The following is a 15,725-nucleotide window of genomic DNA, read 5'->3' on the forward strand; positions in this document are numbered from 1 at the left end:
TGCTTTGTCGCTGTCTCCTGCGTTTGCGAGGTAGCACAAGGAAACAGACGAAAGAAAGGGCCTAACCCATCCCCATACACATGTATATACATACGTCCACACATGCAAATATACATACCTACACAGCTTTCCATGGTTTACCCAAGACGCTTCACATGCCCTGATTCCATCCACTGACAGCACGTCAACCCCGGTATACCACATCGATCCAATTCACTCGATTCCTTGCTCGCCTTTCACCCTCCTGCATGTTCAGGCCCCGATCACACAAAATCATCTTTTTCACTCCATCTTTCCACCTCCAATTTGGTCTCCCACTTCTCCTTGTTCCCTCCACCTCCGACACATATATCCTCTTGGTCAATCTTTCCTCACTCATTCTCTCCATGTGCCCAAACCATTTCAAAACACCCTCTTCTGCTCTCTCAACCACGCTCTTTTTATTTCCACACATCTCTCTTACCCTTACATTACTTACTCGATCAAACCACCTCACACCACACATTGTCCTCAAACATCTCATTTCCAGCACATCCATCCTCCTGCGCACAACTCTATCCATAGCCCATGCCTCGCAACCATACAACATTGTTGGAACCACTATTCCTTCAAACATACCCATTTTTGCTTTCCGAGATAATGTTCTCGACTTCCACACATTCTTCAAGGCTCCCAGAATTTTCGCCCCCTCCCCCACCCTATGATCCACTTCTGCTTCCATGGTTCCATCCGCTGCCAGATCCACTCCCAGATATCTAAAACACTTTACTTCCTCCAGTTTTTCTCCATTCAAACTTACCTCCCAATTGACTTGACCCTCAACCCTACTATACCTAATAACCTTGCTCTTACTTACATTTACTCTTAACTTTCTTCTTTCACACACTTTATCAAACTCAGTCACCAGCTTCTGCAGTTTCTCACATGAATCAGCCACCAGCGCTGTATCATCAGCGAACAACAACTGACTCACTTCCCAAGCTCTCTCATCCCCAACAGACTTCATACTTGCCCCTCTTTCCAAAACTCTTGCATTCACCTCCCTAACAACCCCATCCATAAACAAATTAAACAACCATGGAGACATCACACACCCCTGCCGCAAACCTACATTCACTGAGAACCAATCACTTTCCTCTCTTCCTACACATACACATGCCTTACATCCTCGATAAAAACTTTTCACTGCTTCTAACAACTTGCCTCCCAAACCATATATCCTTAATACCTTCCATAGAGCATCTCTATCAACTCTATCATATGCCTTCTCCAGATCCATAAATGCTACATACAAATCCATTTGCTTTTCTAAGCATTTCTCACATACATTCTTCAAAGCAAACACCTGATCCACACATCCTCTACCACTTCTGAAACCACACTGCTCTTCCCCAATCTGATGCTCTGTACATGCCTTCACCCTCTCAATCAATACCCTCCCATATAATTTACCAGGAATACTCAACAAACTTATACCTCTGTAATATATATATATATATCTTTCTTTCTTTCTTTCAAACTATTCGCCATTTCCCGCATTAGCGAGGTAGCGTTCAGAACAGAGGACTGGGCCTTTGAGGGAATACCCTCACCTGGCCCAATTCTCTGTTCCTTCTTTTGGAAAATTAAAAAAAAAAAAAAAAAAAAAAGAGAGAGAGAGAGAGAGAGAGAGAGAGAGAGAGAGAGAGAGAGAGAGAGCTGTGGTTTTGGTGCATTATTACATGACAGTTAGAGACTGAGTGTGAATGAATGGGGCCTTTGTTGTCTTTTCCTAGTGCTACCTCGCACAAATGAGGGGGGAGGGGGTTGTTATTTCATGTATGGTGAGGTGGCGATGGGAATGAATAAAGGCAGACTATGAATTATGTACATGTGTATATATGTACATGTCTGTGTGTGTGTATATATATATATGTATACGTTGAGATGTATAGGTATGTATATTTGCGTGTGGACATGTATGTATATACATGTGTATAAGGGTGGGTGGGGCCATTCTTTCGTCTGTTTCCTTGCGCTACCTCGCTAATGCGGGAGACAGCGACAAAGCAAAATAAATAAATAAAATAGAAAGAGAGAGAGAGAGAGAGAGAGAGAGAGAGAGAGAGACTATAGAAACTATATAATAGAACAGATATAATATATATATATATATTCAGTATTCATTTATTATACTTTGTTGCTGTCTCCCACGTTAGCGAGGTAGCGCAAGGAAACAGACGAAAGAATGGCCCAACCTACCCACATACACATGTATATACATACACATCCACACACGCACATATACATACCTATACATCTCAACGTATACATATATATACACACACAGACATAAACATATATACAAATGTACATAATTCATACTGTCTGCCCTGGATGTGGAAAGGGAGCTGTGGTTTCGGTGCATTATACATGACAGCTAGAGACTGAGTGTGAACGAACATGGCCTTTGTTGTCCTTTCCTAGCACTACCTCGCGTGTGTGCGTGGGGAGGGGGGTGTCATTTCATGTGTGGCAAGGTGGCAACGGAAATGAATAAAGGCAGCAAGTATGAATCATGTACATGTGTATATATGTATATGTCTGTATGTATAGATATATGTATACGTTGAAATGTATAAGCATGTATATGTGCGTGTGTGGACGTGTATGTAAATACATGTGTATGTGGGGGGTTGGGCCAGTTTTCTGTCTGTTTCCTTCCGCTGCCTTGCTGACGCAGGAGACAGCGACAAAGTATGATAATAATATAATATTTTATTCTTACATATTCACCATTTCCTGCATTTAGCGAGGTAGCGCTAAGAACAGAGGACTGAGCCTATGAGAGAAAATCCTCACTTGGTCCCTTCTCTATTCCTTCTTTTGAGAAAAAAAAAAAAATGGAGGGGAGGATTTCCAGCCCCTGCTCTCTCCCCTTTTAGTCACCTTTTACAACATGCAAGGAATACCTTTACATCAAATAACCCCCATAAAATGAGGTAGATCTGTCATCCACAGGTATTTCTATAATCACAATAATCTATACAAATCACCTGAAACATATATAGCCTTTTCCCTGGAACTGTTTTGTTGCAGTGCTAAAAAAAACTTTTAACCAAGATTTATATTCATGCTCAATATTCTAGTTGGAATATATCAGTCAAATCCATAACAGAGGACTGTAAATGGCACCAGATTTTGACATTAAGCAGAAGACAAAGCAAGCTCCCATGCTGTCCTCACAGCAGACAAAATTGATGTCGATATATCTCAGGAAAAATTTTGGTTACTAGATGAGGGTTTCATAGGTCCCGTTGATACATTACAGCTGTATTGCCTACTTTTACATTAAAGCAGTTGTTATGTGCAAAGAACTCTGCAAATATTATCTTCAAAGCTCCAATATAATACACTGTGGATCACTAAACACAAAAGCAGTCTGCCATATGTGATACTGAATTTACATACAACAAATCGTTGCTTTTAGACTAACTTAACCAACCTACCAACAAACTACAATACAATGCATTTTGCCCAAGAAAACTCATCTTTGGCCTTCAGAAGTTCATCCTATCCAACACCTGCCTCAACTCTACCATGTTAACAACACATATTCACTAGAAAATATGCTGAGACTTTAGCTCATAAATTTACAATACTTTTATCTATAACATATTTTCTTCCTATTTTCAAAATGGCACAACTTAATTCATGCAATACAAAACCCCAAAAAGAGATGCACTAGGCCAATTCTTCACTGCTCTCCATATAAACAAAAGCTGCTTGCAAATACACCAAGCAGCATGGAGACGAGACAGTCTGTTGCATTTATCAACCTAACATTTTCCTTGATGTAACTCACTATCTCGTGTAATATTCGTGCTTTTAATAATATATGCTACTCTAAAACATGCTCCAAATCTATTGCTGTATTCTTTATATACCACAGAAAGTAGTGAAAAACAAATTCACTCGATATCCCTGGGGATAGGGGATTAAGAATACTTCTCACGTATTCCCTGCGTGTCGTAGAAGGCGACTAAAAGGGGAGGGAGCGGGGGGCTGGAAATCCTCCCCTCTCGTTTTTTTTTTTTTTTTTTTATTTTCCAAAAGAAGGAACGGAGGGGGCCAGGTGAGGATATTCCAAAAAAGGCCCAGTCCTCTGTTCCTAACGCTACCTCGCTGGTGCGGGAAGTGGCGAGTAGTTTGAAAGAAAGAAAAAAAGATCCAAAGTTAATGGTTAAGTGAAGCTAAACTAGCCAATTCACCTTCATTAAGTGTCCATACTTGGTCTGTCCATAAAGTACACCAATCTGAGTAGGTTATGATGTACTTGCCTTGCTCAATGCCATGTAAGAAACATAATACCAACACCATACTGTGGACATTACTGCCAACTCTTCAGCAAATCAAATTATATATTAATTCAGCCCAAGTACAGGTGATTACGAAAAGGATGATCAGTAAAATAACCCACTCATGCCAGCTACTTGACAAACTGATTTTGGACACACTGGTGCCTGGTCAGCAACATACATTTAAATTACAGATGCTGACTTCTGGGTAAAAGGTAAAGTTCCAGTAGTGCAAGCTGCAAAGAGAGTGTCCTACCAACATCCTAACGTCCAATGGATACAGACAACCATTTACAGTCCAGTTAGAAAAAGCAGGATTTGAGCAATGTGAACACATCTTGTTTATAAAAAGAATTATCAAGCAAAATAAAATCACTTTAATTAATCAAAGTACCAAATAATTGAGTTTTGAAATGGATTCAGTCACTTTAGGGAACCAAAACTTATGTGCCCTCGAAATGAGTAAGAAAGTGAAGATACAAAGATGTTGAAAGAAAAGAAGTGGGAAAAAATAAAGGAAATCAGACAATGCGATACAACCACGTAATAAACATTTATACTTTTTCTTTATCATACTTTGTTGGTCTCCCGCGTTAGTGAAGTAGCGCAAGGAAACAGATGAAAGAATGGCCCAACCCACCCGCATACACATTATATACATACACGCCCACACATGCACATAAACACACCTATACATTTCAATGTATACATACATATACATACACAGATATATACATATATACACATGCACATATTCATACCTGCTGCCTTCATCCATTCCTGTCACTACCCCACCACACACAAAATGACACCATCCTCCCTACGCGTGTGCAAGGTAGCGGTAGGAAAAGACAACAAAGGCCACATTCGTTCACATTGTCTCTAGCTGTCATGTGTAATGCACCGAAACCACAGCTCCCTTTCTACATCTAGGCCCCACAAAACTTTCCATGGTTTACCCCAGACGCTTCACATGCCCTAGTTCAATCCACTGACAGTAGGTCAACCCCGGTATACAACATCACTCCAATTCACTCTATTCCTTGCTTGCCTTTCACTCTCCTGTATGTTCAGGCCCTGCTTCTCTTTCTTCCCTTCACCTCTGACACATACATCCTCTTGTCAATCTTTCCTCACTCACTCTCCATGTGTCCAAACCATTTCAACACACCCTCTTCTGCTCTCTCAACCATACTCTATTTATTACCACACATCTCTCTTACCCTTTCATTACTTACTCAATCAAACCAACTCTCACCACATATTGTCCTAAAACATTTCCAACACCTCCACCCTCCTCCGCACGACCCTATCTATATCCCATGCCTTGCAATCATATAACATTGTTGGAGCACTATTCCTTCAAACTTGCCCATTTTTGCTCTCCAAGATAACATTCTTGCCTTCCACACATTCTTCAATGCCCCCAGAACCTTTGCTCCCTCCCCCACCCTGTGACTCGCTTCTGCTTCCATGGTTCCATCCACTGCTAAGTAGACTCCTAGATAGCTAAAACACTTCACTTCCTCCAGTTTTTCACCATTCAAATTTACCTCCCAATTAGTTTTGTCCCTCAACCCTACTGAGCCCAATAACCTTGCTCTTATCCACATTTATTCTCAACTTTCTTTCACAAACTTTACCAAACTCAGTCACCAACTTTTGCAGTTTCTCACCCACCACTGCTGTATCATCAGCGAACAACAACTGACTCACTTCCCAGGTCCTCTCATCCTGAAGAGACTGCATGTTTGCCCCCCCCCCTCTCTCTCTCTCTAAAACCCTTGCATTCACGTTCCTACTACCCCATCCATAAACAAATTAAACAACCACGAGACATCATGCACCCCTGCCGCAAAACCGACATTCACTGGGAACCAATCACTTTCCTCTCTTCCTACTTGTATACATGCCTTACATCCTAGGTAAAAACTTTTCACTGCTTCTAGCAACTTACTTTGCACACCATATACTCTTACAACTTTCCACAAAGTATCTCTATCCACCCAATCATATGCCTTTTCCAAATCCATAAATGCTACATACAAATCCATGTTTTTCTAACTATTTCTCACATACATTCTTCAAACACCTGATCCCCACATCATGTACCACTTCTGAATATATATATATATATATATATATATATATATATATATATATATATATATATATACATATATAAGGCTCAAGTAGGATCTGACTAACTCATACACAAGGAAAAATAACATGACAGCTTTTCTCGTACATATGCATTTCAGCTTAACTAGCCATACGAGAAAACAAATCCTAAACCACTGAAGTTGGATGATATAATACTAACCAATGCTAATATATATATATATATATATATATATATATATATATATATATATATATATATATATATATATATATATATAAAACTAACAAAAAATAAAAAAGTCAACAGTCTATTACTTAACATTCAAATCACTAATGAACTTAGGAATTGGAAAGATTTTGTCCAGGGATGCAAATAGTATGCCTGTTGTGGTGGATGGTTGTCAGGCTTGGCTGTGGACTGAGGGGGCTCTGGCTTTGGTCCATTACACAAGACACCAGAAAAATGGATGCGAGCAAATGAAGTCATTTGTTCTTGGTCAGTTCCTTGAACTTCCTCGCTGTCCCGAGAAACAGCAAGCTGTTCTGAAAAACAAAATAATATCACATAAGACGACAGTAGTTATGTTTGTGTACATAGGGAAAATGTGGATTTACATAACGTAAACTGCATAATACAATCGTTAAATTCCAGCTCTCTCACAGTAAAGTTTCACCCATATATTCACTATTCTGACTGAAGTAATCACAGTCAACTAAGATGTCTATCCCTCCCCCCCTAAGGGTTGGACGAAAAATGGGTGCTTTAGAATGTATACTAACTAGTCAGTCAAATAATCAATAAATAAAATACGAGTAACAGTGACTCAGTGTCAGCGAACGAACCGATGTATTTGACCAACTTTTCCAAAGCAAAAAAAAAAAAAAATCATGTTGGACTGACTGGCCATGAGTAAATGCGTCCTAAATTTGTATACGTTGGGTCATAGGTCCACTACGGGATTTCCATTGTCCTAAATGCTCCCAAATCATATTTCGCCATCCTTATTCAATTCTTCCTACACTGCACAACCGCTGCTACATAATGTACTTACCTTATATAATTCGTCCACGCGATATCTTGCATTTTAACTTGCTCCATCCTAAACAAGCTCCCATGGTACACAAGAATCTGTTCAAACAACAAAATTCACATATTTTCATCTATTATTTCACAAACATTATATTCTGCACCTCACTCTTAGTCACTCGTTTCTATTAATATGTTATATCTCACCTTACACAACATATTATTTTCCAAATTCCCACTAATGTTTAGGTTGGAGACGGTGAAGTTGTTCCGCCATGTTGGTTGTCGTTTAAACCCGTGGCTCCGTCACTCGGGCAAAATAAATACCAAAAAAGCGCAACTCCCGTACGATCCCATTACCTCAAGTGTGATGTCAACATAACAGCGTCATCTTCAGGCGGAAACACTACACGAAGTTGATCATAGAAAATGGTAAAATTATTGCATCGAAGAAAATTAGCCATTAGGGTAGCTATGATACACTTCACTTTTCTTTGGGTGCTGTGTTGAGATGTTTTCATACTTTATGGATTTTGGAGTTATAGCAGGATGTTTATCATAACAATTTTTAGCTAACTTATTACTGTTTGTTATGCTACCTCTCACTTGACCTCTAGAGTGAGCGCAAAACAAAATAATCATAACTGTTCTTTTAGTTTGTCCAACACATACATGGGTCTCTAGCGTTCAGTCCTCATACAAATACGCTCCGTATTACTCAGTAACATGTACTTTATCAATTATGGATATCTTATTTGATTCTAAATTATGTTGCGCTCGCCAATGCCTAATAAGATCTCGTCAAGATAAAGCCAGAGTTAGGGGTCCACGATTATAGAACTCTTCCCATACTATACAACAAGCAACTACATGTATAAGTTCCTTTAAATGACATACTAGTGGAAAAACGTAAACTATGCAGACGAAACGCGTTTTGAGAATGAAAGATAACTCCCCCTCACCCCCGCGCTTTCTTTTCCGAGATACAGCATCCTACCATGAAAACTGAAGTCCCAGACTATAATTTTTCTTTTTGTTGTTCTTGTGGCATTGAGTTGTTTTGTATGCAATGGTTCGAGTTCACGCGATTTATATGGGCTATAACACGTCTCGGCCCACTTTAGCAAGGCCTTCATGAAAACATTGTCATAATGTACTAGCCAAATATAGAACACTGAGGATTCCTTATCGTAGAGGATTCTTTATCGTAAAATGTATCCATAAATGATCATTAGAAGTCTTACCAACCATGAATGAGTGGGAAATGTATGTTTACTTATAAGATCACCCTTCAGGAAGCCTTAAGCTTTCTTTTTGAATACACTGCGCACACTTATTAACTTCGTTTCATGGTTTTGTCTTTAAAGGAAAATAGAGACCTTTAACTTTAGACATCTCTACTGCTCGCCTTCATCGTATTTTTTTGTTAAAAATGAAAAGGAATTTGGTCTTGTTTTTCACCTTGACTTAAAGTATGCTAACATTTCTCACACTGTACATTCAAAGAAGCCGATGTTTCAGCCATTAATATATGGACTCTATCTTCAAGATGGATAATCCCAGCTTGACAAAGTTTAGCTAAATCCAGACAATGCTTGTGCTGCTACTGATAAACGATAGACATGATAAAAATAATTAAATCGTTGTATGGATCATTCACAAGAACTTACGTATTCATAAATAAATATATTGTGATAAGACAAACAATTCATCCATTGGACTTTAAACTGACTCTTTTTCTAGGTGTACCACCCTCTCAAAAGCAAATATCGAAAAAATACAAATCACAGAAAATTGTGCACTCAGGACAATCACTATCTAGGAACCACAAACACCCAAAACTGTCACAATATAACAAAGATACCCCAATACTGACCCACCTCAACATGCTTGGCACCTAATTCTAGATAACACCACTCTACCTTTCTCAAAAACCAGTCTATAACTAACCACTAACCTCACACTTCAGTAACCTCTACTCACTGATCCCACCATCTCCAGCAAATATAACTGACAAACACATATAAAATCCTTTTTTCTCTATCTCACACATTGTTCGATGCAAACATCTGATCCAAGTATCGTTTCCTATTGCTGACACCACACTGTCCTTCCCCAGTCTGATTCTTTGTGCATACCACTACCCTCTCATTCATCACTCTTCCATACAACTTACACCTTTGTTCCCCTTACCTATATAAAGCAGCATCATATGGGCATGCTACTATTCCTCCAGCACCTCATCATGATCTATACACAAACTGAATTTCTACATAATCAATAAGCAACATAGTCATCCCTTTTCTTAAGTATTTTAACTGCAATACCATCCACTTTACATTTCATTTTACACATGGCTTTCACTACCTCTTTTCTTTTGTTCAAACCACATGTCAAGACTGTCTCATTTTGTGTGCCTTCACTAAATAATGATCAAACATCCCACTAGTTGCCCTCTCAGCACAATCACATCCAAGAATCTCACTCTTGTACATCTATCAATAAGTACATAATCCAAATATAACCCTCTCCCTCTTTTCTTTTCTTTTACATCGGAGGCTCTAGTCACGGACAAAAAATCCACGTCAAGGCTGGACCTTAACTGAAATATGGAGAGGATTATGCAAGGGAGAGAGAAAAGGGAAAGTGTTTAAGAATTTTGAAGGAAATAAAAAACCTGTCTTTTAAAGTATGCCATATCATATCTATTGGGAAAGACATGAGAAGGTAAAGAGTACCAATTCTTCAAGGTGTAGGGAAAGAAACACATACCAAAATGGCCTAACCTTGAATTGCCAACAGCAACATGGTAATCATGTGATGCAACAGCTTGCTGAGTATTGTGTAGTCTAGCAATGGTGGGGGCACACAAGCAGCCAGCTCTCGGGAGCAAAAGCTACCCATCTTTCTTTCTCCAGGTGTACATTATGTTTCTCTTTAAGCCAGGTGTTCCCAATCAACAGTTTTTTTTTTTTTCATCACAGTTTCATAAGCTGTTCTCTGTTTTTCATTCACATCAGTAAATACCCCATGCCCCCAGTTATTTCATCCTGCCACATTACCTACTTTTGCATTTTCATTACTCATTACTAACACCTAATTACTCTCATCAAAACTGCAGACACACTCACCTCTCCTCCCAGAAACACTCTCCTCTCTGTCAAACTCTTTGTGGCATTATGTGTTAGTGCTAATGATTACCCATCCCTTGTAATACACTTAATTTTCCTCCCCCAGTCTGGGACTCACATCCTTACACTCTTTAAAACATTCCCACAACACCTTCAGGACAAGTGCTATGTCTTCCTTACCTCATGCTCTCACACTTACTCCTGACTTCACCCTTTAGGTGTTCCAAAACCATTCTTAACTCTCAACCTTAACCAAGTTCCTTTCCTCAAACATATTACTTGTCTCTCTCTTTTTCTCATCTTTGTTACACCAAAACACATTTGGGTCCCTAGCCTAAGCCTTTGAGGATAATGAGCACTCGTTGCTTAGCTTCTTTTTCTGTTCCAACTCTTAGAAACTGAAATACAAGACACGGAGAGTTTCCAGCCCACAACTCCGTACCCTCTTAGTTGCTTTTTACAACATGCAAGGGATACTTGGGAAGTATTCTTTCTCCCTAATCTCCAGGGTCATATAGTGTGGTGATGTTTTGTGTGTGTATTTCTTGGGTGAATGAAAGATGACTGTGGAGCAAGTGTTCAGTGTCTTTAGTGTGGATGCTGCATCTTGAACAGGTTTCTTGCGATAAACTGAAATGATGTTTGTAATGTTGGAGTAATGGGTGGCATGCAGAGTGCAGAAGAAAAGGGTAACATATAAATATCTGGAGAGTATTGTTTCAGATGGGTTTTTATGTCTGATGGGATGTTGTTGAAATCTGGGTTGGGAGGTTGTTTTTTGTTTGTTAGGTCATTTCATTATATTCTAAGAGGTCATAAAAACTACACATTATTTTGTAATAATGTATTTTGCTCACACCTGGGTATCAACATTGATAAAGTTTGTGTAAGCGCCTGCATTGCAAATAGACAGGCACTTAAATACACGATTTGCCAGAAGAGTTGTACATACATGTTATGTGTAACTTAAATACAAAAATACACAAATTCACCCATAAAGTATTACATCTCAAGAGGCATTTAATTTAAATGAAATGTAATGATGCAAAAGACTATTCTGGATGTAAATCATTGTGAAACTGTGGTAGTTTCCTTGGTCTTTTAGAGAATGGACATGAATAATAATAAACAAAACCGCAAATAGTCTTACACTCTACCATTAGATGGGTTAATACGACCACTAAATAAGGCCGTTGCTGTAACAATATTCCCTCGTTAATTACTACCTCAATGGAATGTTTAAGTATGGCATTATCTAAACTTTGGCAAGAACCATCCTACTCTCAAAAAATATATATATATATATTTATACATTTAGAAAAGAAATTTCTACCAATATATATTTTACCCCTTATTAGTAACATACCTGTGTGAAACAAACAAAAAAAAAAATAGGTTCTGCAAAGTTTTACTTTTTTCAATTGCCCCCATTATCACCCAGCAATTATGTAAGTACGCTAAAGGTCATCATACCGATTCTGGTAACTATTAATATTAGTAACATAACCAGCAACAACAATCCTCAATGAGATTCATGTTAAAGGCTATATTACCTATGCCTTCTTCATTCATCAACATAATATGCACAAGTTATCATGGTGCTTTTATACCAAATGGTAAAACCTTGATAAATATGTCCACTTTTTATATATATATATATATATATATATATATATATATATATATATATATATATACTAATAATAATAATAATTCATAGAAAAAACAAACAATTTCCATTAATTAAAAGAACATCTAATTTAATGAAAATTTAGCCTATGACATATGAACAATGGTTGCTACCTCCTTTTAGTTAACAATAATTATTCACATAAGGCTCATAGTTGCTGGTGTGGCTACATGTATGTTCCTGTACTGTGTAGACTACTCCTAGTGTGACCCAACCTTAGCTTTCAAGGTTATCAAGAGTGGTCTTTACACACCACATAATCACACTTACTTTTCTAGCACTGCAAGGTATTCTGCTTTATACTGTATTTGGTAATTTACAATAATAGTAAAAATTTAAACAACAGATGGCCAAAAATTACCCAGGTAACAGTAATGATTAGTTGAAATATCCCTAGACTGTGCCCAATAATCCTACTTTGATGGATCGTATGGCCTTTGTAAAGTCAGTTTAGGCGGCTTGAATAATGAAAATTAAATTATACCTTGATTCTGTTTTCCACCCAAGGCTTTTTATGCATGCCTTACTCACAATGGGCACAAGGAAATGTATAATATATGCTACAGATGGGAGCTACAAGCAAAATAAACTTCAGATAGGGAAACTTTGTCCCTTATCTGTGCCTTCTATTTTCTACTACATTACTTATGGCCATTCTCAAATACCCATGCAGTCTCTCTTAGATATTACAAGCTGACTAAAATCCTTGTGCTCATTGATAATCCCTAAATATGTAAAGTTTCTCCAGTCAAGCTGCACTCATAAGTACAATATGTTAACGACTAGTTACTTGGCTATATGTGGTAACAAGAGAACATTCACTCACAGTCAACAAGATTAGAAGTAGCCTATAGGAATTCAGCTGAAGAGTTAGGTAAGTGTGGAAACAAGCCAAGAATAAGAAAGTGAATAAGAGAAAAAATTTCCAATTAAAATAATGATATATCGGCACACAAGAGGAAGTCACCCAATTGATTTCTGTATAAATATGGACTTTCGTTATGAGATGAAGTATAAACACAACCATTTGCAGCACTTTCTAGCAGTTAAACAAATTCTTTTTTAATGGTGGCAGAACAAAAGCATTAACAGTGCTGCTGATTGGCTAAAACTATGATGTACAACAGATGCTAAGACTTAAAATAGTGAAGTCAACGTATGATATATAGTTTTATCCATAAGAGGAAGTATTAAAGCAGAGAAAAAGACAGTTGCACTAGGCCACATGAAACATTCACAAATGTACACCAATGTGTTAGTGGTTAGCAAAACTTCTACACAAGCAGAGGCACAACTTGATCCCCTGCTGATGAACTCTTTCCCAGGAAAATTGTGGAACTTAGGATTCAGTCTTATGTTAAGAATTCCTCGATTCTTGTGTTATGCTTGCACTTAAATGATGTTACTGAAGTCATTATGCCATTTGAGAGCATAAGAGCATATCTGTACAATTATTCTTTAATAAACTCAACACTTGTGAGTACAAGCAGAAGATTTGTGACACAAGTCAGTCTACACACAACCAGCCATTCTGGGCCCTGCTGAGCGTGCGTACACCAAACCACAAGCATACACCAAACTGCACACTCACAAAGTTTGGGCTAAGGGCAATCCCTTCGCAGTAAACCAATCTCCAATCTCCATGTTCTACTCATGTACAGTATCTAACTCTCTCCAATCAAGTCTGCTATATATCACTTATTACATAATAGATGTAAAGTCTGCAGGTGAGTGTAGAGTGATTAAACAGGAACTTAGGAAGTCAAATGGGCAATGTTAAGTACCAGCTCAGGGATTAGACAATTGGGTCCATTGAAAATGGAAAATATAGATGGCATACTGAATCTACTCAGCTTATGGTTGTATGGAGGGACAATTTAAAAAGAGATCTTAGAGAAAATGCAGTCTTGATCATTCTCCAGACCATCTTAACTTGGTTTTTATTAACAGGGTAGAGAGAAGTCAATATAAAAACTGCCATTTCCTTTCCTATAAGAAATGGATAATGCCAACTCTCCATGCATACCATCACAGCTGCCAGGTAAATTGGGGCTGATTACCAAGTAGACTAAATGGCACTTCAATCCTGAAGGAGAAACTGCAGGCCTCATTCATTCCGCAGCATTACTCCTAATTTCTCTAAGCTTCCACCTTCCTCAACCTCTAATTCATCTTCATCCTCTTGTGGAACTCCTTCCTCCAAATCAACTCCCTCTTCTATATCAGCATCCTCTTCATTTGAAGGGGAAAGATCCTGGGGGAACTGGAGGCGTCTGAGAGCATCCATAGGAGACATCGGTGTGGCAGGTGTGGGAGGTGTGTGCACCATGAGGGTTGGGGAAGTTGGGGATCGGTGAAGATTATATGAAGGAGGAGATTCACATGTGGGAGAGACCAGTGCCTGCACCTGTCGTGAGGAAAAGGGACACCCTGACGAAGTTGGAGAAGAGGTTCCTCCTCCAGGACTGGTCAGGTGGCGGTGTGGGATGACCTCACGCTCTGCAGGTTGGGCCCAGAAGTCCTGAGAGGTAACTTGATGTCAATATGGATTAACTGATTAAGTTGTGTACGATATAAAATGTATATATTTCTTAGCATACATCAAAAGTAAAAAAAAAAATTAGAAAGCAATAAAATTATAGTTAGAGAACAACAATGGATAGACATGTGGAAGAAAACAAACAATGTTGGCAAAACACCTTGTCCACCTTCCCACACATTTTCAAAGGCAATGTTACACTTCATTTTAGTACTTTGTCATTTCTTCTTTGGCTTTGCTTACCATCGGCAGATGTCAGGGAATGAAAGTATTCTAGTTCCATGTTTTGGGTCCATAAGGTCTTCATCTTGTGAATTTGGTGGGATACTGATGAGGTGTTACAGGAAGCACCTGCCTAACTGTGAGTTCTGAGAATCTAGTGAGCCCTTTATCACAAATCTTATAAATCTTTATCACAAATCTTATGTGTACCCACATTTTCTTGCTTCTACATGGGAATATAGGTTTTCTTCTCTTTAGAAAGATAGGAGCCAACCATCTTGAAGAACAGGTGGAAGAAATATAGTGTCCAGAAGCAAAATTCCTAAAATGAGGTGGTAGCCAAGTAGGGTAAAGAGAGACCATCCTTTCCTCAAGATAGCCTTAATCACAGTGAGGTGTATTGCTGGTCCTCACACCACTGAAAAATACTAGGCTCAGTGACCAGATGTACAATGAGAGCACAATATGCTTGAACCCACGATAAACCACAGCCATATATTGCCTTTGAAAATATATGGGGGGTGGACAATTTTTTTTTAAAGACATTGTAGAAAGGAAGGGGTATCAGATAATACGGACATGAAACTACAAGCAGGAGAGGCTTGGATAAGGATGCAAGTGAAGGGAAGAGAGAAGAGTAAGATTGTAAGTGTAT

The 15,725-nt window shown here is 38.5% G+C and overlaps 1 protein-coding gene and 1 long non-coding RNA gene across 3 annotated transcripts in view; both read right to left on the reverse strand.

Annotated features, from left to right (window-relative positions):
• Positions 1 to 869: 869 nt before the first annotated feature.
• Positions 870 to 7,689, reverse strand: LOC139763438 (uncharacterized). The gene is made up of 2 exons (XR_011716150.1): positions 7,514 to 7,689; positions 870 to 7,004 (listed from the first exon to the last, which is right to left on the reverse strand). It is a non-coding gene; the product is annotated as an uncharacterized lncRNA (long non-coding RNA).
• Positions 7,690 to 11,448: 3,759 nt separating this feature from the next.
• LOC139763437 (uncharacterized) overlaps positions 11,449 to 15,725 on the reverse strand; it is a 304,757-nt gene continuing 300,480 nt past the window's right edge. For both annotated transcript variants that reach the window (XM_071689476.1, XM_071689475.1), the window contains one exon: positions 11,449 to 14,830. The gene's annotated coding sequence lies outside the window, so the exon portion shown is untranslated. The remainder of the gene's footprint in view (positions 14,831 to 15,725) is intronic.

This window comes from Panulirus ornatus, chromosome 47 (assembly GCF_036320965.1).
Source record: "Panulirus ornatus isolate Po-2019 chromosome 47, ASM3632096v1, whole genome shotgun sequence".
NCBI classification, from domain to species: Eukaryota; Metazoa; Arthropoda; class Malacostraca; order Decapoda; family Palinuridae; genus Panulirus; species Panulirus ornatus.